A 27,141-nucleotide genomic window follows, 5' to 3' on the forward strand; every position below is an offset into this window, starting at 1 on the left:
TTTCCAGAGCTGAGCCATTTCCTCCTTTCTGGGCAGGCTTTGAAAACTCTCTGGGACCCACTTTCCAGGTGTGTTTACTTTTCTATAAAGGGGCTGTGCTTCTGCGATTTTGGAGGACTTGGAAGTTTATGTGAAGATTTTTATTATCAGCACCATCACTTAACCCATTTTATGCATTCTCAGTAGTTGGGGTGCTCTGATGTAAGTATTAGCATCACTCAGAACTGGGTTTGATGGAATATTTATGTGCAGAGAATCACATTAAAAAGGATTCCATGGTCAAGTAAATTTGAGAACACCAGGTATTCTAGTAAGCACATTCATGGTTATGGAAAAGAACTGTCACTTTGTTTAACCCAATAGTTCTCAAAATTATTTGCCCACCGAGCTTTTTTTTAACCAACTTATTAACAACCAACAGAACTTGGGTTTTGTGGAGTCCTTAGGTAAACCTACTTTCAAGATGGCAGTCCTCATGACAAGGGGAGTCTCAAGCCCCACACAAGTGCTGTAGGATGGCGTTTAGGTGAGCAGAGACAACCCAAGTATCGGCTCTTCCTAAGGAGTTCACGACCAAGTTACAACTAATGGCATGGATGTGGGAAGCTCACTTCATCTCTTGAGCCCCTGGTTTCTTTATCTGCCAGATGAGCCTGGGACATTGAAGTTGCCTTCTGAACTGAGCAATCTAAATGGTGAAGTGGGAAAGATAGGGGACTTCCAATCATGGGCCCGCTACTGGACGTGGGCATGCCAGTGATGGCAGGCAGGGAAGCCCGCTCACTTGGTGGTTCGTAAACCAGCCTGTAGGGAGGGGTTCTACTGGTGTCCGCTGGGCCCCAAGTCCACACTCACACCAAGGCAGGATCCCGACTGACCAGGAAAAGCTTCTCCTCCCTTCCATCCCCAAGTTCTTGGCCTCTTTCTCTCAGGGCTTAAGGTGCTCTGGCCTGTTTGCCAGGAGGAATGGCTGACAAGCTGGGGACAGCATGTGTGTGGCAGCAAAGCCTCTGGGAGGGATGGATGAGGGTCTCAGACTGAGGAGACCCCCGGAGGTGGAGGTGAGCCCTGCTGGACCCCTTCTCTATGGAGAACGGAAGAGGAGAGGTGGACCCCTCTGGGCAGGAGGACTCCCAGTGGGTTTGCTAGAGACAGGACCCCATTGTATATGCATTGTAATATGAAACCATATGGAAGATTGGTGTCAGGAGCCCACACACTTAGAGGGTGCGATGTCTTGGCTGGAATCCACATTTCCCAATGAGCGGCTGCCGGAGCTACAGGAATGCTACCTGAGGGCTACCATGCCATGCGGGTCTTCCAAGGCTCAGGCAGCTAGAGCTGCTTCAGGCTGCCTATTCTATTCCCGTGGCATTTCCACTGCATGGCCTCTGGGGTCCTGGTCCCCTGACTTTATTATTGCTGCACTGCTGGGCCCACCCACCCAATCTTTGATTTCTGTGCCACAAGCAGAAACACATTTTTTTTGGCAACTTCATGTTAATGCCATGGTTCTTAGACTAGCATATCACAGTCACTTTGATGGATCTGAAAAACATTTCATAGGGCCCTTTCCTCTCTTCCAGATCTGGTATCATTTTTATCCCCTTTTCTGATGTAGTATTAGTCTACTAATCTGTAAGTCGGATGTTTGATGGGTGCCTGGCAGTCATCACGCAATATCTTGACTTCACAGGTCTTCCCTGAACCTTTGGTACGTACCAGGCACTGTGCTAGGTTCTGGGGATACAATGGCATCCCAAGCTTCCCCTGAGAATGTTGACACTCTGTGTGTGTGTGTGTGTGTGTGTTGTGTGGAGCACAGTGGGATTTATATTATCACCTGGAACCAGCAGCTCGGCATCGTGTTTCAGTGAGCGAGCTAGGCTCTGAGCTGTGGGTTCTAATCCCCCCACGCCCACTGATTATCTCTGTGACTTCTAGGTAAGTTCCTTCACTCTGTTTTGTGTGACCTACAAAACAGGACTGATGACAGTTCCTGCTTACCGGGACTGTACTGAGTTTAAATGAGATAAAAGTAGGTAAAACATTTACTCCAATGTCTGGCATCCTGCCTGCCCCTACTAACAATGACGATGAACACAGAGTTTGCATTGTAGGGCTTATTGTGCTCCCAAGTACTCTTTTAGGGACTTGATATATTAAATTTACTTGAACTTTATAAAAAAATGCTCTGATAACCTGTATTTTATGGAGAACTAAATGGATACACAGAAATTCTGTGACATGTCCAAGGTCCCATGAGTGAGTTAGAAAAGTGGGATGGTGTAGCTGACAGCTTCTGTCAGTGTTCCCACTGTTGCTAAGGTTTCCTGGCACCTGTCTTGGTGGGTTCTGTGTTCCTCTGAGTCCACTGGGTTACACAGGCAGCAGCTGTCCCAGTAGCTTTTGCAGAAGGGACCTGGGCCCTCCAGATGTGAGCCGGCCAAGTTTTAGAGGCGCGATTTTGCTGACTCACCACCAGGGGGCAGTACCTAGTGGTTATTTTCTTCTCATTTCAAGGGAGGGTCCTGCTTGTAGGAAAGGCCTTAGAGCAATGGCACAAATAGTGTAGATGCTTTGCCTCGTGGAAAATTAAGGGGGAAAGTGACACTGGAAATATTTCAGTTATTGTCACCGTGAAGTCCCGGTGGCAATGATGGCATCATATAGCAGGGCCTCCTCTACTACTGGTAGGGCTTGCAACTCTGTAGGGACCTTTCTTTTCACAGTAACTGCCCAACAAAGGCCCCAGTGGGAGCGTCTGGGCTGCTGTCTGGCACTGTGTGCTTGGGGCATAGTTCCGTGGAAGGGGCTGGGGGAGGCCGCAGTGCCTGGACTAGTGGGGCACAGTCCCTCCCCCGAGGGTGACGGACGATGCAGCCGGGCCACCTTGTGAGGCTGCTCCTCTCCTGTGCTTTACCTTGAGCCTCTCCCAGAGCCTGTGTGCTGCCTGAGCTTGGGCTGATCTGTTTGAGGGCTGGTGGCCACAAACCAGGAGGCCAAGATACGCTTAATGAACACCGCCCAATCTGAAGGACTTGGGGAAACAGCCTAGTAGGTGCTCCTAAAGCCAATTCGGAGCACTGCGTGTGAAGAGGCAAGACATGCACCAGTTCTTGGAATAACACAGCAGGCACATGGAAATGCCCACTTCTGCTGGGAGCTTGTGGTCAGCCCTCTGGACACTCCCTGGCCTCCCACATCCTCCTGTGCCTTTACGGGGAGCGTTTTAGGGACAGGCGTGGAGAAGCGATGCCCCTCTTGTCTGGGCTACACATTCTCGGGAGCAGGCTCCTGTGTGGAGTTGGTGAGACGCAGGTCACTGCCAAACGAAGGGCGGGAATCACAGCCTGCCACTCTGGGGGCAGCCCAGAGCGGCGCGGGGCTGGGGAATGCTCAGGGTGGCTGGAGCGCCTCCCTCATGGCCGGCAGGTTCTCCTCCCTTTCCCACCCCAAACAGTCTGCTTGCTGTGTGCTGTCACTTCGGGACAGGTCTCCTGGCTTCCTCTCCAAGCTCCTAACGCCCGATACATAGACATCCCAAACTGCCCCTTGAGAAAGGAAAGGGGCAAAAGGACCTTCTTGTGACTTTCAGAAACATCCAACATGCAGAATAAGCATGTTTGGATGTTCTTTCCATCAGCTAACATCTGGAAGGCACTCCTAACTATCCACACAGCTGCCAAGCCCTTTTAACCCACCCCACAGGTGTGTGTGTGTGGGGGTTCTGGCAGACACATGGAGGAGGAGAGGGCACCTGGCTCCAAATGGGGCCCTGGGAACCTGCATTCCTAATCAGCGTCCAGGTGATGCTGAGGCTGCTGCCTGGGGACCACACTCTGAGAACCACTGCTGTCCGTAGGGCCCTCTTTGTCTCTATGTTGCCGAGCGGTTTAGCTGACCTTTCTATAAAGGGACAGGAGCAAGTCCTTGGGCTGCAGTGAGCCCTGGCAAGCAGTGAGGCTGCTCCATCACCGCAGGCTCCTTTGGTGACAAGCTGGCCAACACTAGCACTTGGTTAGAACGTCATTTGGTGAGAAGGCAACACCTGTGGTCGCCGTTACCACTCTCATCTTCTGATGCAGTTTTACAGCTCTCTTACGCATCTCAAACTTTTATCTGTGTTGCAGAGTGTGCTTTGTAACACCTTCTAATTCACACTAGCCTCGTATCCTCCTCTGTGGGTGTTGCAATAGGGGAAAGTGGGGATAAGCCAAGAGTCTAGTCATGAGATGGTTCATTTTATGGGATCGACTTGACTGGATGAAGAACCACCTGGAAACCTGGCAAAGCACTACACTGGGTGCAGCTGTGAGGGTGTTTCCAAATGACAGGAGCCAGTGAGTCTGTGTCCACACGGTGGGAAGACCTGGCCTTGATGTGGGCTGGGGGTCTGGAGAGTGTCAACGAGAAGCTGTCATGCAGAGAGAGCTGGGACACACTCAACTCCTGTCTGGGTTGTCAGTTGCTGGCCTGTGGACTCCAGGACAATGCCTGTGGCCCCCTTCCTTGCTGGCACACAGGCCTTTCTGCCTTGAACTGAGACCCACGCCACTCACTGGCGTCTCTGGGACTGAGGCCCTTGGGCTTGGATGGAGCCACCCTCCAGGTAGCCCAGACTCTCCCACCTGCACATGACCTCTTGTGGGATTTCTCAGCTGCCACAGTAGTGAACCAGCCCTGCTAATAAAGGCTCCTACACAGACTTATAGGCATATCCTATCAATTCTGTATCTCTAGAGAACTTTGACTAATACAAATTAAATGAAATCAATTTGAACAGCCTAATGGCTTCAGGGCTGAGGGATCTTTGGAACACATGCTGGTCACTGCTTGTTTGCTCAATTCAGTTTATTAGGGCACCCTATTGTTGGGGCTCCCTTGCCCGGGGCAGGTTCTAGGGACTGAAGGCGATGGTGGAATCCTGGGGTGGAAGTTGACAGAAACAAGGTATTCCCAGAAGTCTCCCATCCATCCTGGCCCTGCACACCCAGCAGCTCCTTGCTCCCTGGTGCCAGCTCAGCCCCCCGGGCCCAGCTCTGTCTGACATCAAGCGCTGTCACTTACTGTAGGGTGGAAATGTCTTCCTGCTTTGGCTATCTCTGCAATGCCTCACAATCTCATTTGGTTTCTCAGCTCTTCTAATACCAGGATAACCAAATGACTCTATGTGGTTCTCTGTCTTTGAAAGAGGGGGTTCCCATTCCTAGCTGGAATGTGCCTGAGACAGATAACATGTATGACATTCTTCTGGGTCTGGGCACTGTATTATGTCAGCTCAGGCTCACATAGCAAAATGCCATAGACTTGTGACTCAAAGAACAGAAATTCATCCCCCCATAGTTCTGGCGGCTGGGAAGTCCAAGATCAAGTTGCCAACTGATTCAGTTCCTTGTGAGGGCTCTCCTCCTGGCTTGCAGGTGGCCACCTCCTGCCGTGTACTCACAGGGCCTTTATTCAGTAGTTGCACATGAAGCCAGGCCTAACTTTCTCTTGCTCTCGCTCTTGCTCTCCTCATAGGGCCACCAGTCCTATCAGACTAGGACCCCACCCTTATGACCTCAGTTAACCTAATTCCAAAAAGCCCTGTCTCCAAATGCAGTCACATTGGGGTTGGGGCTTCAACATGTGAATTTTGAGGGACACACTTCAGTCCACAGCAGGCACTACAAGGTTCTGGAGATTTTCCTGACATATTGTATTCTAAGCATGTGGACCTGAGCTTTGCTTGCCTTAAAGGTTCTCATTATTTGTAGCCTGACAAGACCATATCACATAAAGTCCTCTCCATGTGATCTCTGAAACTTCCTTATCATTTTCAGAATTTAACTTTTCCCACGTGTCAGAGTTCTTCCTGACTTGATCTTGGACTTCCCAGCCACCAGAACCATGGAAGGGTGAATTTCTGTTCTTTAAGTCACCCGTCTATGGCATTTTGCTATTGAGCCTGAGCTGACATAACACAGTGCCCAGACCCAAAAGAATGTCATAGAACACGGAGCCCAGCTACCTTAGCTTATAAATGTGCTCCTGGACCGAATGCTGGAATCATGAACCAGCCAGAGAACAAGAAAAAATTACAAATTGTTCTGTAGTTGTAGACTACCCTAAGTGTGCAGAGTTGGGACCCTTTGTGTCTTTGAACTGTAGTAAAAACAGTTTTGCACTTGGAAAGACAGCATGGTAGAGAGGTGTCAGATAGCCCTCTGCATCTTCTAGGAGCCACAGTGCTAATTACAGGGACAGAGAGTAGAGTGTGGGGAACCGCAGGCTGGCCACCTGTGAGAACCTCCTCATCTGCATAGCTTGCAGCAATCGGTCGACCACAAGGCCCACGAAAACAGCCAGGTGAAACGGATGAAACAGAATGGACTCTGCATAAACAACTAGGAGGAACCCGGTGAAACAGATGAAGCTGAGGCAGGACGGACTCTACATAAACAACTAGGAAGAACCAGGTGAAACAGGTGAACTTTCGACCTGAGACTATACGCGCCCTTTCATCTGATTGGACGATATCAGCATAAAGGGACATTGGGATCTGGGCGGGCCGGCGCAGCCGCTACTGCCGGCCACCACCGCGGTCTCTCCTCTTCTTTTCTCCTCTCCCCACTTTCCTTTTGCCCCCACAAGTAAGAGTTCCTTGAGAACCGATGAACAGTGACCGTGTCATGACTACGTTGGACCCTCGCTGGCGAGGGTCCGACAAATGGTGCCTTGACTCGGGTAGTCGGACCAGTCACTGGAAGCAGGGAAAAAAAAACTAGAACGTGTAGAAAACACGGGAATCTAGGCGGTAAAGTCTAGGATTGGTACCGGGAAAAAGTTAGAATGTGTGGAAAACATGGGAATCCAGGCGGTAAAGTCTAGGGTTGGTACTGGGAAAAAAAAAAAACTAGAACGTGTGGAAAACATGGGAATCTACGCGGTAAAGTCTAAGGTTGGTACTGGGGGAAAAAAAAAAAAAAACTAGAACGTGTGGAAAACATGGGAATCTAGGCGGTAAAGTCTAGGGTTGGTACCGCGGAAAAAAGGAATTCCTCGACAACCAAGTAGTCTTCTAAAAAAAAAAAAAGCGGGGACGCCCATGAAAGCGGCCGCTGTAAAGTGGTGAGCTAGAACAGGAACAATGGCGTGGGGTCGGAAGACAATTGAGGGCAGCAGAGAAATCGTCTGAAGTCCTTAGGTTATGGCAACTGATCGACCAAGCTAGGAAATGGCAACCCTCTTAGATGAAGGGGCTGATTGACTAGAGGAGACGCAGAGAGAATCTCAATCTGGGAGCCTGGACGGAGACAAAGAGGATGGAGACAGGACCAACGTGGGTCGGGACAGAGCGATAGGGAGGATGAGAGACCCCTTCCTTCTGCACCCCCCTATTCGAACCAAGACTCTTTTTTCCCCCCCTCCGGAGGACTCCTCCACGAGAGAAACAAAAGGCAGGGGCTTCTCCCCGGAACCCCGAGAAAAACGGGCAGGAGGACGAGGCACTCCCCCTAAGTGGAAAGACTATCACCACATAAATCAGGCTTTCCCTGTGATAGTGGACGCGCAGGGCAACCGGGGATGAACCCCCCTGGACCATAAACTGTCGAAGGAATTGTAACAATGAGTACAACTATGGACCACATGCTAACTTTACTAAAGCGGTCCTAGATAACATAGGCACCAATAGACTAGTCCCAGAGGACTGGAGGAATCTAGCTAAGGCAGTGCTTGGTGGGGGAAGACTTCCTCCTCTGGTCCGTGGCTTAGAGAGAGCTCACAAGGGCTCAGACCCATGCTAATGCTAGGAATGGTCAGCCAGCCTGGAACGAGAATCTGCTAAATGGGGAAGGAGCTTTTAATGACGAACAGGCTCAGGCTGGTTGCCCTAATGAGGTTTTGATGCAAGTGAGAGAACTAGCCCGGAGGGCATGGAAGGCCATTCCAAGGAACTGGCTAGGACGAAAATGTTTTAAGTGTGGAAAAGGTCACATGAAAAGGGAATGTACAGAACAGACAACTGGGATGCCTATCAGGACTGTGCCCTCTGCGGTAAAGGCAACCATTGGGCAAATGAGTGCTATTCCAAGCAAGATAAGGCAGGCAATCCGCTCCTATCGCCCACCAGATTAAGTGGCCAGAATAGTACATGCCAAAGGAGTGGCAGGCCCCCACACCCAGGGGCCCGAAAACTCAATGGGTGAGAGGACAAACCATGGGAGTAGGACTGTCTCAAAAGGACCGGCAAGCGTTTACTGCAGAGCTGCGAGCCACCAACTATTTAGTATTAACACTTTAAATGGGAATCCAGGCAATAGATGTGGAACCTCGGGAGCCCATGGGTGATATCCTTACTATAGGAAGGGCTACAAATTCATTAACAGGGCTTATTCAGTTGCCTTGCTCACAGCTCAAAGTAATGTTCCAATCTACGAAGGAGATAGTGCAGCTGTTGCCATTGCAGCCCATTGCTCAGCTGCTAATAATAGGCCTTGTAAAGGATACTAGAGGTAATCAAGGAAAGCATTTTGCAGCCCTCACTATGACTCTTGGCGAGTGCCCACTATGGACTTATCAAAAAAAGGCAATCAAGGGGCTGTTGGATACGGGCGCAGATGTTAGTATTATCTCCAAACAAGGCTGGCCTCCTTCCTGGCCCCTCCAGGAAGGGGATAACACCTTGGTAGGATTGGGCACCGCTGTTGTCCAATCCCGAAGCACGCAAGTGCTAGATTGCAAAGATCAAGAAGGCACCACAGGCAAAGTACAACCTTACGTGTGTGCTATCCCTGTAACTTTATGGGAGAGGGATGTCTTAGAGCAACTTCATTTGCAGACCTGTTGTTAGCAGCTGCGAGAGAAGACACCCTAGAAAGAGCGTTTACCATGCTAACCTCATGCTTGCAGACGGCGGGGTTACAAATTGCACCAGAGAAGATTCAAAAGGGCACCGTGGTCCAGTAGGTTATCACCAACCACTCCTTTAGATTTTGTTATATTCACCGCAGGACTTAAAACCTTAAATGATTTACAAAAACTATGTGGTAACTTAAACTGGATACGGCCTTATTGTAAAACATCTTGGAAGGCGATTCACAGCTCGCCTAACCTCGTACGCTGACCCCAGAGGCAGCTGCAATCTTACAGAAGGTTGAAGAACGCCTTAAAATCACGCAGATGCAAAGATGCCAGAGCTGTTTGCACATGTCAGTGGACACGTTCTCTGGAATTGTCACCCACGGCTCTAAAAGAACTCAACAGGTTATTCAACATTGTCTACAGTCCTTTGCCGCTTGGGGGGGTGCCCAAAATTATCAAAACAGATAATGGGCTAGCGTACACTTTGACCTGTTTTGCTACATTCTTAAAAGAATTCGGCATAAAGCACATTACAGGTGTGCCCTACAATCCCCAAGGGCAGGCAATAATTGAACACTCACCTGTACTTAAACTTTAATAAAAAGGGGGAATAGAATATGCAGTAGCTAATTGCGATGCATTGGCTATAGCTCTATATACTGTAAGTTTTTTGAATAGGAAAATGTGGCAAAACCCCTGAATTCATGATGTTTAGTAATGTACTTGCTGTATTGTTTGAAGAATTGTTTTAAGAAAAATGTTGCACATGACTTGTACTGCAGCAAATCGGCAAAGTGACCTGAGTTGGATATATTTTGAAGGTATTTTGAAAGTTACGCTCAAGGCTAACACCTAAGCTTTGTGTGATGTAAATAAGAATGTTTTTGTATCAGTTTTTTTCATTTGTAAATGGCATTAACATTGTTACTTGAGGTCTTGCTTAATCACTTTTGTTGTCCTGAGGACTTGAAATTCAAATTTCCTTACACTTTTCATACAAAAATCATAAATATCTGTAGTGGTCCGACAGGCTATGCTTGCTATGTATCGCTCTGACCCTCAGCAACAGATATGGCTTAGCATGATGAAGTGGTAGCCAAAGACTGGTAATCACTGAGTGCCCCTAGCAACCTAAGAAGCAGGTGGCGCGTTGCTGGGAACCTAAGACCAGCACAACTACGCGCCATAAATAACAAAGGGGGAGCTGTGGGGAACCGCAGGCTGGCCACCTGTGAACCTCCTCATCTGCATAGCTTGCAGCAATCGGTCGACCACAAGGCCCACGAAAACAGCCAGGTGAAACGGATGAAACAGAATGGACTCTGCATAAACTAGGAAGAACCAGGTGAAACAGGTGAACTTTCGACCTGAGACTATACGCGCCCTTTCATCTGATTGGACGATATCAGCATAAAGGGACATTGGGATCTGGGTGGGCCGGTACAGCCGCCACTGGCAGCAGCCGCCGCCGCGGCCCCTCTTTTCTCCTCTCCCCACTTTCCTTCTGCCCCCACAAGTAAAAGTTCCTTGAGAACCGATGAACAGTGACCGTGTTGTGACTACGTTGGACCCTCGCTGGCGAGGGTCCAACAGTAGAGGATCTCTGTTTGCTAAAGGTCTCATCAACCCTTCATGCAACAAAGACAAGAACTGAACCCGAGTCCAGGAATCTAGAGATTTCATATAGCGGTCTGCTTTGCTGGATTGCACAGATGATTAATATAATAGTTTACTGAAGAAGGCAAGAAAGTCAAACAATTAACTGTCCATGAGCATAGATAGACCCTGTGAATCTTAAACTTGACAGGTAGAGACAAAGGTCTTCCTTCCATTGGTTCCCTGCCCAAATGGCCACTACAGCTGGTGCTGTGCCAGTCCGAAGCCTGGAGCCAGGTGCCTCTTCCTGGTCTCCCATGCAGGTGCAGGGCCATCCTCCACTGCCTTCCCAGGCCACAGCAGAGAGCTGGACTGGAAGAGGAGCAACTGGAATAAGAACCCGGTGCCCACATGGGATGCCGGCGCCACAGGCGGAGGATTAACCAAGTGAGCCATGGTGCCAGCCTAACCCTGTGAATTTTATGTCCACTCTCATTCTCTGAACATCTGCTCTCAGCAGATGGATGAAGAAGAACCCAGGAGGAAGAGTGGGAAATGTGTGTGGGGAGGTGGAGGGAAATCGGGCATGGTTACTAAGAAGCAGCAAGAGAAGGGGGTTCCACAGGAGGGAATCACTGCTAACTAGTGTCAGGAGCCCTGGATGTGGGGGAGGATGTGAAAGTGCACACTGGTTTTGGTGACATGGAGGTTACTGGGGAGAAGGGAGGAAGGAATGGCACACACAAAGGAAGGGTAGAGAGCTCTCACTGAGCCTGGCTGGATGGGGAGCCCCAGTGGAGAAGGCGTAGAGTGGCAGGCTGCTACCACAGAGGTGAAAAATACTAAGTGGAGGGAGAAGATAGTTGAAGGTAATTAAAGATAACAGAATGCGGGGAAAACATAGCAAATTAAGATCACTGATAAAGGGGCTACTGCTTGGCGTGAATGAAGCAGGGAGACACCTCTCCTCTTGGGGCCTGGAGGAAAAGACGTGAGCAGGAGTGGGGGGCACAGCAAAGGGTGTAGGGCTTGAGAGTCTTCTCGATGCGTGGCCGAGCTTGCCTGCGGGAGGGGCTGTGACTGAAGACTCAAAGCGCAGAAGATCTGGAATGGAGTGTGGTGGAGAAAGGCAACCCTGAAAGTCGGCGGAGGAGCGCTGAGGGCTGGCTGCCGTCAGCTACCAAAGGCGTGAGTGACGTCATTATGTTCAGCTCCAGCAGGCTTCCCCTCCCCCAGCAGTCCAGGAAAACAGGATTACTACACTGTCCTGGAGGAGGTACAAGATAACAGGGCTTGGATGCTGAGGGGCTGGCCTGGGTGGCTGAAACCATGGACCCCAGGGTCTACATTGGGTAGGTAGGGCACTGTGGCCAAGAGTTTGGCTAAGGGAAAATGGAGGGAGGGGGCTGTCAGATCCTGATGAGATTAAAAAGCAAAGAGCAGGGTTCTTAGCACAAGATATCTGGAATAAGAGATGGTGTCTTGACATTGATACTGACACGGCCCAGGATGTGACCATGCGAGTTGGTTTACATGTAGAAGTGAGGCACAGCTGGCCAGTTTCTTATAGTGTGGCAGCAGCGTGGGCGTGGGGGTGGTGCGGAGGTGACCGACCTGAGCTGCGAGACTGGCGAGCATGTGCCCAGCCCCGGCCCGGCCTCCGCATGCCCCCAGCATGCACCCCTGAAGCTGTGCGGACTCTGTGTCTGCCAGGGTCTGGATGATGAAGTATTTCCTGAGCCAGAGCACGCTCCGAAGTTCCTGGGACCAAATACTCACTGCCCTTGGGCAGCGTTATCTGAATGCCTGTAGCAAAAAAGTCTAGGGACGTAGTACACAGGGAGGTGACCCCTGACCAGAAGCTCCTGTTCATCGAATCCTGACCAAGACTTACAGGATGCCCTGGGCAGAGCGACTGTTTCCTGTCAATGCTGCTCACTCATTGTACATCCTGGAGGACTCTACTGTGGACCCACAGAATCCGACCATGCCCACCTTCCGTTGGAACATCAACCACACCCAGCTGACATGGTAGAGGAGCCATGTGTTTACTATGGGAACTCGGACAACACTGGCTGGACTGAAATTCGCCCAGGAGCCTGGGTCTTCAGAGCTGTTCAGGGGTTTGGTCTTGCCTGGTTCAAAAGCGATGTGACCGAGACTATGAAGAGTTTTAAGTACGTCTTGGCCAAGCTGCAAGGTGAGGCCCCTTCCAAGACACTTGTTGACAGCCAAGAAAGCCACGGAGAAGGCAAAGAAATCGGCACTGGCAGCTGCAGAGAAGGCCAAGGACCTGGCTAACAAGTCGGCCCCAAGAAGGAGCAGCAACAGCAGCAGTTCATGTAGCCAGTTTGGTCCCGCTGTGACTCAGGCCCTCCCCAGCGCTGCCACTGCACCCCATACAGTGCGCTTAGCACCACTGCCTGCTCCTCACTGTACTTTATTATTAATCAACTTTCAGCCCTCTCTACTGTTGGGTGCTGGGTTGGGGTGGGCGTCATCCCGGTCTCAGTCAGGACTGCTTATGTCCACTTGGGGCAGCTGATAGCAGAGGTGCAGGGATATGTGGCTTTTTGCCAAGAGTCACAGACCGTGCAGGTGGAGGGGTAACAGATGCTAGACTGTAAGCCCCATGAGGGCAGGGCTCAGTTTTGTCCTCTGATGTGTCCCAATGACCTGGAACAGTATCTGCATGTATCAGGCACTCAATAAATATTTGTTGAATTTAAAAAAATGTAGTGGGAGAAGCAAGTTGTTAGAAACTAGGAGGGCTTCAAGCCTGTCGCCTTGGAAGGTCTGGGGTCACTGGGGCGTCCCTAAATGTCAGCAGCAAAGGGGGAAAGGGCAGAGGCGGCAGGTGCTGTGAACTGCAAAGGGAGATAAGATTTTGCACAAATGACACAGCTCGGTGATCCAGCCTTTGTGAAGGGGAGCCAGGATAATACACAGCTTTCAGGAGTCGGAGCAGGAGGGAATGGTCTGGTTCCACTGGAGTAAGATACAGAGAAAAGTGTATCATATGTTGTGGGACAGATGGAAATGGCGAGGAGCTGGGGAGGAGCTCTAGGGAGAAGTGAAGGGAAGGCAGGTCTGTGGTCCTCGGAGCTGCTGGGGCTGGGAGTGTGCAGCAGCTGCTGGAGAGAACCAGTCGCTGAGCTTGTGATTCAGCAGGTCTGGAGCAGAGCGTGAGAAACTGCGTTCCTACTAAGCTCGCAGGTCAGGGTGATGCTGGCCCTGCGACCTTCTCTGACAGCCACTTACTGGGGGCATGGTCTTTCCTGCAGAAAGCCCAGGTTGCCTGTGGGGTGTCCAATTAGGTTAGAAATCTTTTCAGCATGAAGACTTGCTTGGGTCATGCCTCAACACACACACGTCTTAGAACTGTCTTCCCAAACCAGAGTGTAAAGGAAGCCACAGATTCTACTCAAATCCAAATGCACCAGGAATAAACAAGATGTTGGGACTGCTCTGTCTGCTGACTTTAATGTTTTCCTTTTTTTTTTTTGACAGGCAGAGTGGACAGTGAGAGACAGAGAAAGGTCTTCCTTTGCCGTTGGTTCACCCTCCAATGACCGCTGCGGCCAGCACGCTGCAGCCAGCACACTGTGCTGATCCAAAGCCAGGAGCCAGGTGCTTTCTCCTGGTCTCCCATGCGGGTGCAGGGCCCAAGCACTTGGGCCATCCTCCACTGCACTCCCGGGCCATAGCAGAGAGCTGGACTGGAAGAGGAACAACCGGGACAGAATCTGGCACCTTGACCGGGACTAGAACCCAGTGTGCCAATGCCACAGGCAGAGGATCAGCCTTTTGAGCCGCAGCATCGGCAACTTTAATGTTTTCTACAATACAAACTGCAACAAGAAAGACCAAGTGATAGAAAACTTCACTGAAGATGGAAAGAACAGACTTTCCCCTCCAATGCATAGGAAAGAAAATAGCTTACCTGTGGTGGAGACTGGCCATTAGATTTCTTTAGAAGTTTAATTTCTCTGCCTGCAACAACAAAAACGTTGAAAATTGGGGTCAGCACGTTGTCTTTTCAGTCATGTTGACTGTGCACGTTGACAGTGGATGGCGTTTGCTGAGGGGTGCTGGGCAGCAGTGTGAAGGAGGGAATTCCTACACCGGAGTCAGCCCAGGTGGCAAGAGGTTTGAAATTTGTCAGCCTTGCCTGATATTCAGAAACCAATCCAGTTAACCAAGTGTTCCATTTAAAAATGTAAGCTGTTAGTCACACACTGGGCACACTAGAATTGTTCAGTAACCCACAGCAATCTATGGTCTGAATGTTGGTGTCCTCCTAAAAGTCACTTATTGAAGTCTAATCCCCAAAGTGATGGTATTAGGAGCTGTAGCCATTGGGAGGTGAGCAGATCATGAGGCAATGGCTCATGAGTGGGATTAGTGCCCCTACAAGGAGGCATGTGAGGGCTGCTAGCCTCCTGCCGCCATGTGAACACAGAAGGAAGCATCTCTCAACTTGACCGTGAGCCCTCATCCAACACTGATTCTGCCAGTGCCTTGATCTCTTCTCTGCCCATAGAACTGAGCACTGAAGTTCCATCGTCTGCAAACCACTCCCTTTATGGTGACTTGTTGCAGCAGCCTGAGGAGACTAAGACGGCTGGCTGTTGTTTCAGTTGATAAACTCTGCATAGCAACGTGCTTCTTCACTGGTGGGTGAAGTTTTACTAAGCAAAATAAAATTAATGTGATCTGTGATGACAAATCAATGAAGAAATGCATATATTCTCATAATATTTAATTTAGAAAGAATTTGCTCAGAATGAAAATGATATATAGAACTCAAAGCTATTCATATTTTTACCAACTTCTCTTTGATTATCAGAATAATTCATCACATACAGATCTTATTCTATGCCCAAGTAAACTACATAGTGATAACAAACTCTGCCTTAAATCTGTCACAATATAGGAACAGTTCAACCTTTGATTCAATTTCATATTCTTTTAGCGATCTCTTTTCATCTATTCAATAACTCCTTAATCTAGTAAATTGCTTAATTGTCACATAGTTCTGTTATTTTTCAATTTTACCACAGTACTTATACTTCCATTCAAATATTACTTGGGAAGGAAGATGTGAGAAAGGCAAAGTCCATGCCCACTGGGAACTCACCACCTTGTCGGGAAGGCCAGGAATCCAGGAGCACTTATGAATAAGACTACTATTCAGAGTACAGAAAGAGTGCCATGCAAGGAATACCAGTGAAATACCGAGGAGGTTCAGGGCTGGGAGAGATGTAACTGGGCAGTTTTGAGAAGTTGATGGCACCTGAGCTGGGCATCAGATGACAATGGATTGCAGCAGATGAAAATAAGTGGTGGCCAGGTGCAGTGGGAGGCCTTTTATGCAGCAGGAATGTGACAAAGAGAAGGCAGGGAAGGACGGAGCAATGTTTATGTAGTCAGCAAACACTTCTGAACTCCTCATGTATGGAAAGCCCTGCACCAGGTACCAGGGAGCTGCAGTCAGTGACTAGGGTGCCATGTGGCACGTCTCACAGCATGACAGCGTACGTGGAGATGAGTGAATGTTCTGGACTACTCGGTGCCCAAAGAGCAAAGCTCTGAGGAGACTAGGAGGGATAAGGATTTACTTGGAGAACACTAATTCACTCCAAGGAGGGAGATAAGAAGGAAGAAGACAGAACCACGGGGTTTGAATATCTATATTATCCGGTTAAAGGGTCTGGACAGAAGAAACAAGTTTGAGGTCCAGGACCTATAGTGTCACAGCTTGAGAGAACCGCAGTCCAAGAGCATCAAATGCTGTGCAGGGGACTGAGATCATTCTTAAAATAGGATACTTTTTTCTTAGAGGGAGGGCTTCAACTATATTCTATTTCCTATAGAACAAATCCCCAGCCTGCTCCTCTACTCCTTGTCTCCAAGGCATCAGAGCCCTATCTTGTTTTTTTTTTTGACAGGCAGAGTGGACAGTGAGAAAGGTCTTCCTTTTTGCCGTTGGTTCACCCTCCAATGGCCGCCGCGGTTGGCACGCTGTGGCCGGCGCACCGCGCTAATCCGATGGCAGGAGCCAGGGGCTTCTCCTGGTCTCCCATGGGGTGCAGGGCCCAAGCACTTGGGCCATCCTCCACTGCACTCCCTGGCCATAGCAGAGAGCTGGCCTGGAAGAGGGGCAACAGGGACAGAATCCAGTGCCCCGACCGGGACTAGAACCTGGTGTGCCGGCGCCGCAAGGCGGAGGATTAGCCTAGTGAGCCGCGGCACCGGCCCTATCTTGTGTTTGAGTGTTGCAGCTTTTCTGAACAGAAGATCTTAGCAATTAGCTACTCCAAAGTCAAATTCTCAAAGAGGAAGAAACAGAGGGTAGGAATGTTAGTGGTGTCCCCGGGGTCACATGGTCAGTCAGCAGTGAGGATCCAGGACTTGGTTCCTGTCCCTATCTCAGAGTTCTCTTCTATGAATTGATAACTTCACACAACCCTTGTTTTTACTTTGAGTGAGGTACCTACTGTCTGCCAGAAGCTACCCTTGCATGTCTGTACTTTAGTGAAAAGCTTCTGGGAACCTAGGATGTGCCACACAGGGTGCTAAGCACTGACAGAACGAAAGGTCAAAAGAATGCTCTCCTTGTCCCACCATGGAAATAGCACATCATTGACTGAGGGGATACCACAGCTAGTGATAAGAGCCTTTGTAGGAAACCAACTGGATGTGGCAATTTGGAGTTAAGGTGAGAATTCACTCAGTAAGGGGGAGACAGAATGACATTTAAACTGGGATCCAGAACATGAGATGGAGCCAGCCATGCAAAGAAGCCAGCCGTTCCTGTTTAAAAGCCCTTAAATGGTCCTGCACTGATCCCCAGCTATGCACTCGGGCCTTCCACAGCCTGGCACTGATGGCCTTCCTCTCACCGTCTTCTAGTTCATGCTTCTACAGTCTTTCCAGTCAACCCAGATTTCTCCCTGTTCTGTAAACATGACGATGCTTTCCTGTTTCTATGCTTCTAGAAATATTATTTCTCCCAGCTGGCATGCTTCCATGACCATCAATATTCTGCAAAGTTCTACTCTTCATTCTTCAAAACTCATTTCACACACCACTTCCTCCAGGAAGTCTTAAATTCAATTAAAGGTAATTACCTCATTTAAAAAATTCTACAAAATTTTTAACTCTTGAAAAGTTCTAATCACCTTCTGCCTTAAAGCAATTCTCTTATATATCAGACTGTAAATTCTTAGTGGGGTGGGATCATGCTTCGTCATTTATCTCCATGTTGTGTCTCCTGACACAGTGGCTCGACATAGGTAGTGCGTTGCATGTCTTAAAAATTTCACTTAAAATTTCTTTGAGAATTTAAAGATCTCAATACAAATGTATAACAATGTTCATATTTTATGAAGTCTAAGCTGCACATGTATCCATTTACCTTTAACATCCCTGGAACTGGAATGCATCTTACAATGATTGTCATATCATGGTTAATTGGCAATATTATTTTCCCATTTTCTGGTCCATAAGATAATGGCACATGTTACAATAGATGGCATCTAATATTCAATGAAGTATGGCATTTAAATCCTATACTAGAGTTTAACTCAGATATGCATTGAGTTAACAAAATACATTATATTAAATGATGTCTATTTAATGTGCACAATCGTAGAAAGAAGTGCGAGTCCTGATCTATTCATCCAATAATCTAAGATGAAACCAACACTATCCACTGAAAGAACAGGAATTCTATGAGCCCCATGTTCTATAAAGATCATGTATCAAAATTGAAAAATCATAAAATAAGATGCTTCAAAGAAGTTCTAATTTTCTCAAGAACAACTTGTATAATTATTTCAAAATGTTTTTGTTGCTGGAGCTTTAGAAACATGTATGTTTTAATACATGGAAACAAGAATGAATAACTTTTTTGGGAAAACGAACACTGACATTACATTGGCTTGCATATAGCAAGGACCTAATACCTGGTATAATCCATCACTGTTATATTGTCATGGTACATGCCACGTGTATGTACAATCATCATGGGAGTTTAGGAGAAGAGCACTTGCAAGGTGGCTGCGCTGCCAGGAAAGGATTTCATGGGAAATGGAGTCCATATGTGAGATAGGTAGAAATCAGTTAGATAGCTAGGACCATTTTGGTAAAGTCAACAGGGTAGGAAAGAAGGTGGCTTGTACAAAAGACAATGGAGAGACTCATGCGTAGATTTTGTGGTAACAATAGATAACAGTATATATGGCCAGGTTAGTGGGATCCTTGTAGACACAGAAGAGTAAACATGACATGATTGGCAAAGGGAGTAGGTTGCTGAGCAGCAAATGACAGGGTTGAAGCAATATACTTAGAATCATCTGCTAGTAGTAAGCGGAGAAAATTAAAAGGATTTGTTACTACAGAAAGACTTGCTAAGAGTTGATCTTTTAAATTCTGTGAGATGAAAAGAACCTGATGTGTGGTGGGTTTCTGGACTAGGAACACAGTCGAGAGCAGGGGTTCCCTGTGTGCACATGGAATGCTGGAACCTTAAGCTTGCTCCCTTCCTTTCCTCACTGAGAATTCTGGCAGCCACCATGTAGTTGCCTCCAGACATCCAAGTAAAGTCTCATATAAGACTAATACTGAAATTGCCCAACTCTCAAACAACAAAAAGCACTAGTATGAAACACATAGCAGGGAGAAGAAAACTAAAACAACAAAACCCAAACAACTGACATTAATATTTTCACCATGTCACTTACATCCAAAAATAACAGGATATTTGAAAAAACAGGTAACCAAAATTAAATATTTCCCAATAGAGAATCTAGAAGTGACAACACTTTATATAAAGCAGCAAAAGAGATAAAGACAAAGAAAATCGAATCAAGATAAAAACATTAGAGGACACAAAATCCAGGAGGTTCAACATCCAAATAAGAAAGGGTAAACAAAAGGAAGATAGGAACTCATCAACAAAATTTGAGAATTTATATAATGGAAGGACATGAGTTTCTGGAATGAAAGAACTCACAAACTTCCCTACACAATGGATTAAAAATTAACAGTAAGGTACATCATTGTGACATTTCAGAACTAGGGTACAAGTGAAGCTCTAGAATGAGAACATCTCAGTCAAAGATCTGGGAGTCAGAATAGTTTTGTACTTCTTACACACACACACACACACAAATTCTAAACCTGGACAAACTACCAACTGAGAGGTGAGAGGGTAGAATAAAGATCTTCAGATATGAACATTTCAACCAATTTATCATTCATGCACCTTTTACCAGGAGGCCATTGGAAGATGTCAAAAACAAATGAGGGTAGTAAACCAAGAAAAAATGACAAGGGATACAATTGGACATTTAACAAAGACAAGAGTATGCCTAAGATGATGGTCCCAGGAGATCTCAGAATGCCCGCAGTGTATACAATACAAAGGATGGTGCTGTGGTTTATCTCCCAAGGGTCCCTGTGTTGGAAGCACACTTGTGACATTAAGAGGTGGTGGGACCATTAGGAGGTAGAGCTTACTGGGAGGTCCTTGCAAGGGATTAGAGTGGTTTTCAAGGGACCACAGTTTGTTCTGTGAGAGCAGCTGTTTTAAAAGGCTAGTATGAGCTCTGAAACACCCTCTGGCTTGTCTTGCCATGTGATCCCTCTCCCACTGTGGTGCTCCCACCAAGCTGCCATCGGCCACTAGGCACTCTGTCTGCTCTTGGACTTTCCACTGTGAACTAATAAACCTCTGTTCTTTATAAAGCACCAGACTGGAGAAGATAAAAGTGGCTCTGGACAGTGCTCTTTTCAGAGGTGAAGTTTATGAAGGGTTCCCCAGGGGACAGACTCATACTAGAAAGGGAATTGGGGTGGGATCAGGGGAAGTATACAGAGATTCGTAAGTTAAACGAGACACTTGTTACCTCCAGAAAAATGTAGTACAGGAAAGGAAATGTAATATTCTACCTAGTTTAGCAGTTAAAAGTATTTACACAGTTACAATAAACACTCAACTACCAAAATTAGAGGGAGAGGTTCAACACGCAAAAGGAAGCTTCCTTATATGTGGTGGGGCTAGATTATTCCACAGTGGATGGCAGTATCTAAAACTAGAAATGGTAACATGTGTATGCATTTAGTGAGAGTCAAATGCCAAAATGATCAGCTAAAAATTGATTTCCTTTGAGAAAAGAGAAATGGGCTCACAGGTGAGCAGTCTGGATTTGGCTTGAAGATTTGGGAGTCAATCTAGTCATAACACCAAAATTGTGAAAAAGTGGACAGGAAGATAGCAAGCAATAAATGATGCTTCACATCCACTCATTTAACCTACATTAGTGATTAAACATTTAGAGCTGTGGGCCAGGCCATGTGCACACAGAAGATCATAACAGAATGACTGAAACATACAGCTTAGTGCCAGTGTTGTGGTGCAGCAGGTTAAACCATAGCTTGCAACGTCAGCATCCTCAGTTCCAGTGCCAGAAGATGGCCCAAATACTACTTGGGCTCCTGCCACCTACATGGAACACCCGGATGGAGCTCCTGGCTTCTGCCTGGCCCAGCTCCAACTGTTGAGGTCATTTGGGGAGTGAACCAGCAGACACAAGATTTTTTTTCTATCTCAACCCCCACCTCTCTCTCCCTCTTTCTCTCCCTGTTGATTGTGTTTCAAATAAGTATATACATAAATCTTAAAAAGACATAGCTTACAATCTAGCAAGATCGGCAAAACATAACTTATTGTGATTCGGTGGTATAATAGAGATTAAAGGTAAAGTACTATCAATGGAGGAGGGGGTGTCCTGACTTCAGAATATTCTAGAGGTGGGTAGTACAACAGGCACATGTGGGCTCTTTTTTTTTTTTTGGACAGGCAGAGTTAGACAGTGAAAGACAAAGGTCTTCCTTCTGTTGGTTCACCCCCTAAGTGCCTGCCATGACTAGCGCTGCGCCGATCCGAAGCCAGCAGCCAGGTGCCCCCTCCTGGTCTTCCATGCAGGTGCAGGGTCCAAGCACTTGGACCATCCTCCACTGCCTTCTCGGGCCACAGCAGAGAGCTGGACTGGAAGAGGAGCAATGGGGACAGAATCTGGCACCCTAACTGGGACTAGAACCTGGGGCGCTGGCCCCCACATGTGAGCTTTTAAATTTAAGTTACTTGGGGCCGGTGCACGAGGGCTCACTTGGATAATCTTCCGCCTGCAGTGCCTGCATCCAATATGGGCGCCGGGTTCTAGTCCCGGTTGCTCCTCTTCCAGTCCAGTTCTCTGCTGTGGCCCGGGAGTGCAGTGGAGGATGGCCCAAGTGCGTAGGTCCCTGCACTCGCATGGGAGACCAGGAAGGGGCACCTGGCTCCTGGCTGCTGATCAGTGTAGTGCTGGCCGTGGCGGCCATTTGGGGAGTTAACCAACAGAAGGAAGACCTTTTTCTCTGTCCCTCTCTCACTGTCTAACTCTACCTGTCAAAAAAAATTAAATTACAAGCCAACACAATTGAAAGTTCCATTTCTTGGTTGCACTGGTTAACCACATGCGGCTAGTGGCAACTGTACTGGACAGTGTAGACATAGAACATTCTTCCTCATTATAGACAGTTCTTTTTTGCTTTTAATTTGCCAGGCAGAGTTAGAGATAGAAAGGTCTTCCTTCCATTGGTTCACCCCCTAAATGGCCGCTACGGCCGGCGCGCTGCACCGATCCAAAGCCAGGAGCCAGGTGATTGTTCCCGGTCTCCCATGTGGGTGCAGGGCCCAAGCACTTGGGCCATCCCCTGGGCCACAGCAGAGAGCTGGACTGGAAGAGGAGCAGACGGGACTAGAACCCGCCCATATGGGATGCCGGCAAGGCAGGCGGAGGATTAACCAACTGAACCACGGTGCCGCCCCCCGCCCCCATATTTATTTATATTTAAGAAAGAGAGGGAGAGATAGAGACAGAGTGAGCTCCCAGTTTCTGGTTCATTCCTCAGGTGGCCACAACACCCAGCCAAAGCCAGGAGCCAGGCGCTTCCTCCCAGTCACCCACATGGGTGACAGAGGTGGGCCCAAACACCTGGGCCATCTTCTGCTTTTCCCAGCCCACCCACCATCAGGCCGCTCTTACTTCCCAGCTTGGTGGTTTCGGGAAAAGTCTCAGTCTTCTCATGAACGTCTAGCCCCAAAAGGTGTTTCAGTCGCGCTGGACCCCAAAGCTTCGATTTGGAGGAAAAGGGAGTGCTTCCACCTCATATGTTCGCCACAGCCAAAGCCAGGCAGACTACCAGAGTCTCCCACGTGGGGACTAGGACCCAGGTACTGCAGCCATCATCTGTGCCTCCCAGGATGCATATCAGCAGGAAGCTGGATTGGAAGCAGTGGCAGGATTCGCATGAGGCACCCCGATACAAAATGCCTGCATCCCAAGTACCAGCTTAACATGCTTTGCCACTACATCCACCCATCTGTGACAAATTTAAGACATGATCCCAAAATTCTTTGGCACTGCTCCCACCCACAGGTGAGGTCTGTATTCCTCCTCTTCACTAGATACTCTGTTCTTTGCCTGACCAATGGGATCCCCTGGAAGTGATACTCTGTCAGGTTCCAGGCTCCAGGCCTTAGGAAGCGGTCAGCTTCCACTTCCTGTCTCTTGGGACTCTTGATTTTGAAAATGAGCCACCATGCTGTGAGGAAACCTAAGTTTTCCAGTGGGAAGAAACCAAGAGCAGGCATCACCTTGCCAACCAGTGGCCGAGCCATCTTAGAGGCAGATGCTGAAGCTCCAGGTGATGTTGCTTTGAACCAAGATGAGCTGTCTCCATGAACCCAGCCCCAAATGTAGATCCCTTAGCGAAATGAATGGCTATTGTTCTTTTAAAACATTAAGCTTTAAAGTCAGGGTAATTTGTTACAAAGCAAATACTCACTGGAAGACTACCTCCTAGGGTAATTAGGAGGATAAAATAAATGAATAGGCAAACACTAAGAAGAGCATTGAAGAAAAGAATTAGGCTCAATGTAGACCTGTCAATCCAATCCAACAAGGCAGCCACTAGCACCACGTAGCTTTTCAAACTTCAACCTAAGTCAATAGATCGGCTGCGCCAATCCGAAGCCAGGAGCCAGGTGCTTCCTCCTGCTTTCCCATGTGGGTGCAGGGCCCAAGCACTTGGGCCATCGTCCACTGCACTCCCGGGCCACAGCAGAGAGCTGGACTAGAAGAGGAGCAACTGGGACAGAACCAGCACCCCAACTGGGACTAGAACCCAGGGTGCTGGCGCCGCAGGCAGAGGATTAGCCTAGTGAGCCGTGGCGCCGGCCTATAGACCTATTAGAGGGTGACATCTAGAATTTTCTTAATTTTTTGCCAGGCAGAGTTAGACAGTTATAGACAGTGAGATAGAGACAAAGGTCTTCCTCCTGTTGGTTCATTCCTCTAATGGCTGCCACGGCCGGTGCTGTGCCGATCCGAAGCCAGGAGCCAGGTGCTCCTCCTGGTCTCCCACGCAGGTGCAGGGCCCTAGCACTTGGGCCATCCTCCACTGCACTCCCAGGCCACAGCAGAGAGCTGGCCTGGAAGAGGGGCAGCTGGGACTAGAACCTGGGGTGCCGGTGCCATAGGTGGATTAGCCTAGTGAGCACCAGCGCCGGCCTAGAATTACTTAATGGCAATTTTTTACAGCATATTCGGGAACAACAGTGATTAAACCCTTGAAGGGGTCACATTCCATGGTTTATCAGTAAATAGTCTTGTAGAACTTGATATTTAACCAAGTAAGTTACTGTCCATGAGATGGCATTTTTACTTTGTTAGCAATTCGGCTTTCAGGTGGAGCCACTCTTGGAGCTGTTTCTCACTTCCGATTCTGTCTGAACATGCACAGCAAATGCTGCCGTGAGCAGAAGTCAGAGCGTATGGGAGGGCATTTTTGCAGCAGTGGAAAGGGGGATGGGCCTTGGAGTCCAAAATTCCTGGGTTGATCTTGGCTCCTGTACTTCTATGCTGGGTGCTGCCAGCACATCTCAGCCTCTCTGTGTCTTTGTTCCTTCCTGCGGGTGTACAGATAACACAGGGATCACTTCAGGACCTACAGCAGCCAGGACATGTCTGTTCAAAGAAGGGTGAAGGGACAGGGCACTGACATTTACCAAAGGCCTGGGACATGGCAGACCCATCTATGAAGCCTCCCCAGAAGTTCTGGGTGCAAGTTGAAGGGTGAGACACAGTGGCTGGAGGGGGAGGTTTTGAGTGGCAGAAAAGGAAGCCAGGTGGGAGATAGATCTGCAGGGTTGGGCTGGGGTTAGGTGGGGAGGGGCCTTGAATGCCATGTCTAGGGCTTGACTGTGGCATCTGCAATAACTAATAATACCTGGTGGCAATACGCTGCACTCCCCGGGGAGTCAGAGCAGAGGTTGAAAAGAGCCTGTGATCCTGGGTTTCACCCAGAGTTCACAACCCGGCCTGCCAATCTCTACTGCCTTCTTTAACTCCCATGAGAGGGAAAGCCGTTTCTTTCCAAGTGGAGTTAACTCTAAAGATGATCAGCCCGAGTTGGCACTAACACTGATTGCGATTTGTAATTTGTAAATGCATTGTTTTCTGTTGGTCTCGGGTGGGTTTCCTCCAACACCCCACCCGCACCTCGGAGCAGGGCCAATATCTGAATAGAAGGCAAAGCTCTCATGCTGGGCTCCTTTCTCTGAACAAGCTTTCAAGCTTTGCAACATCTTCCTTGGATCTCATTCAGCTGGGGGCCTTCCATGTCATCCAAGAGGAATCCCTGTGTCCCCACACAGGGGCCTTTGTTGTCCAAGGTTATGAGAAGCTAACCACTGCTCCGTACAAGGAAATATCCTCATTGTGTGAAGTCACGATCAAAGAAGAATGCCATTTAAACCAAGGAAACAAAACCGTGATTTATCTCTAGCATCGAAAGAGAAAAGAAAGCTCCTAGTTATTTCAGTAAAGCACAACCATCTGCAGTATATTCATGGTGTACGAAATTCACTGGTCTGTTGATGGATTGCAAAGTTTGATCCGTTGGATATGCCAAATTCTGAGTACTTTAAGCCTAAAACTTTTTTTGCATCTACTCTGCTTACAAGTATCTCCTACCTTTTCCAAATGCTAAAGATCCTATTTTAATTAAAAGTTATGCATTATATTTGTACCTAATATATAACTTATATACAACAGGCATATAAAATAGATATAATTATGCACACATGCATATCCCATACAAAGTTTGGGAACAGAGTTGGGGAAAAATCAGTCGTGATCAAAGCAATCTGACTGCGTGATGTGCTCCGCTTTTTCCGAGTTTAACTGCATACCAATGTTATACCATATACGTACAACTTATGTCCTGCTTTTTTCACTTAAGTCTCTGGCCTTTTCCATGAACATGCATAATCTTCATAATGGATGTTCTAAATGGTCACAAATTATCTCAAGAGTGACCTCCTTGGCCAGGTTCTTAACCAGTGGTAAGGCCATTCTCCTTGTAGCTCCCAAGCTCACTGTCAACAGGCTGATGCTAAACACTGTATTTTTCGTGTGGAAGAGGATGCTGCGTTTCCTTGCTTTGCCATTTCTTAATCTTCTGACATGAAGTAGAAATAAAGATGACCTGCAGCCGTTGGCAGCTGGAGACTTGCATTCTCCCATCACATGCCGTGAACTGTTGCACCCAGAAGCCATCACTGCTCTTCAGATTCAAGATTCCACACAAGGAAAACTCGCCCAGAAATTACCTTTACCTGGAAAAACCCTGCTTCTTCACATGGTCAAAGACCCCACACAACAGACCCCAGGAGGAAGCAAGGTGTGTTCTTTCAGCAGCAGCAGGGCCGCAGGGGCAACAGCTGACAGCTTCCTGTAAGCCTGCAGATGCTCCAGTGCCCTCGGCAGATTATATTTTCTGTTTATAAAGGCTTCATTCTGTCTGAATTTTCCCACACGTGTGGCATGAGATTTGCTCAGACATTCACACTGTCATGCACATGTTCATTTACCCAGAGCAAGTACGTGTGAATGGGAGAGTCCAGAGCAAGGTGGAACCAGGGGCCAAGCCACTGCAGCTGGGAAGCTGTCAGTCACTAACGCATCGGGGCTCAAGGAGACTGCAGGCCCCAGTCTCTTCACGGGCCCCTGGAAGCTCATCTGGTTACACTCAATGGATTTTCAAAACCAAAATTGGAAGCCCTGGATCTGAGTGTGTGTGTGGGGGGTGGTGATGGTGGTGAAGGTAGTGATGGTATCTGACGTTTGAACATCTATTGTGTGTTTTGATACTTTATACTCCCTTATTTTCTTTCCAGGGACGGTGAGATAAAGCTTACTAGCACCACTTTACACAGAAGGGTTGGCGTAAGCTTAACTAACTTGCGTGAGGTTATACAACCAAGAAATGGTGAGGCAGGGAATAGGAATTTAAGCTCTTTCATTTTTACCATGTAGACTTCTGTATGACAGACTCGTATGATTGAGACTATTATGACAGAGGCAGGCAGGAAATTTGGGATTCAGGAGGACAGCTGACTCATGCTTCTCACCCCTGAAGGGCCTCAAAGGCAGAAGCTGACTGGCACCTCCAAATGCATGCTCGGAGCTACACGGACAGAACTGCAAGACACGCTTCATCCACCTTTAGACTTTAGCTCTATTTTTCTGTACGAAGTCACTTGCTGTTACTATGAGCTAAAACTTTGTTTTAAAGATTTATTTA

The 27,141-nt window shown here is 48.0% G+C and overlaps 1 protein-coding gene and 1 pseudogene across 3 annotated transcripts in view; one reads left to right on the plus strand and one right to left on the minus strand.

Moving 5' to 3' along the window:
* Nucleotides 1–27,141, minus strand: part of C16H4orf19 (chromosome 16 C4orf19 homolog) — a 102,162-nt gene that overhangs the window by 13,576 nt on the left and 61,445 nt on the right. For all 3 annotated transcript variants that reach the window (XM_062213532.1, XM_062213533.1, XM_062213534.1), the window contains one exon: nucleotides 14,387–14,436. The gene's annotated coding sequence lies outside the window, so the exon portion shown is untranslated. The remainder of the gene's footprint in view (nucleotides 1–14,386; nucleotides 14,437–27,141) is intronic.
* LOC133775403 (PRELI domain-containing protein 1, mitochondrial-like) lies at nucleotides 12,164–12,789 on the plus strand (annotated as a pseudogene).

The sequence above is a fragment of the Lepus europaeus genome, chromosome 16, assembly GCF_033115175.1.
Source record: "Lepus europaeus isolate LE1 chromosome 16, mLepTim1.pri, whole genome shotgun sequence".
NCBI classification, from domain to species: Eukaryota; Metazoa; Chordata; class Mammalia; order Lagomorpha; family Leporidae; genus Lepus; species Lepus europaeus.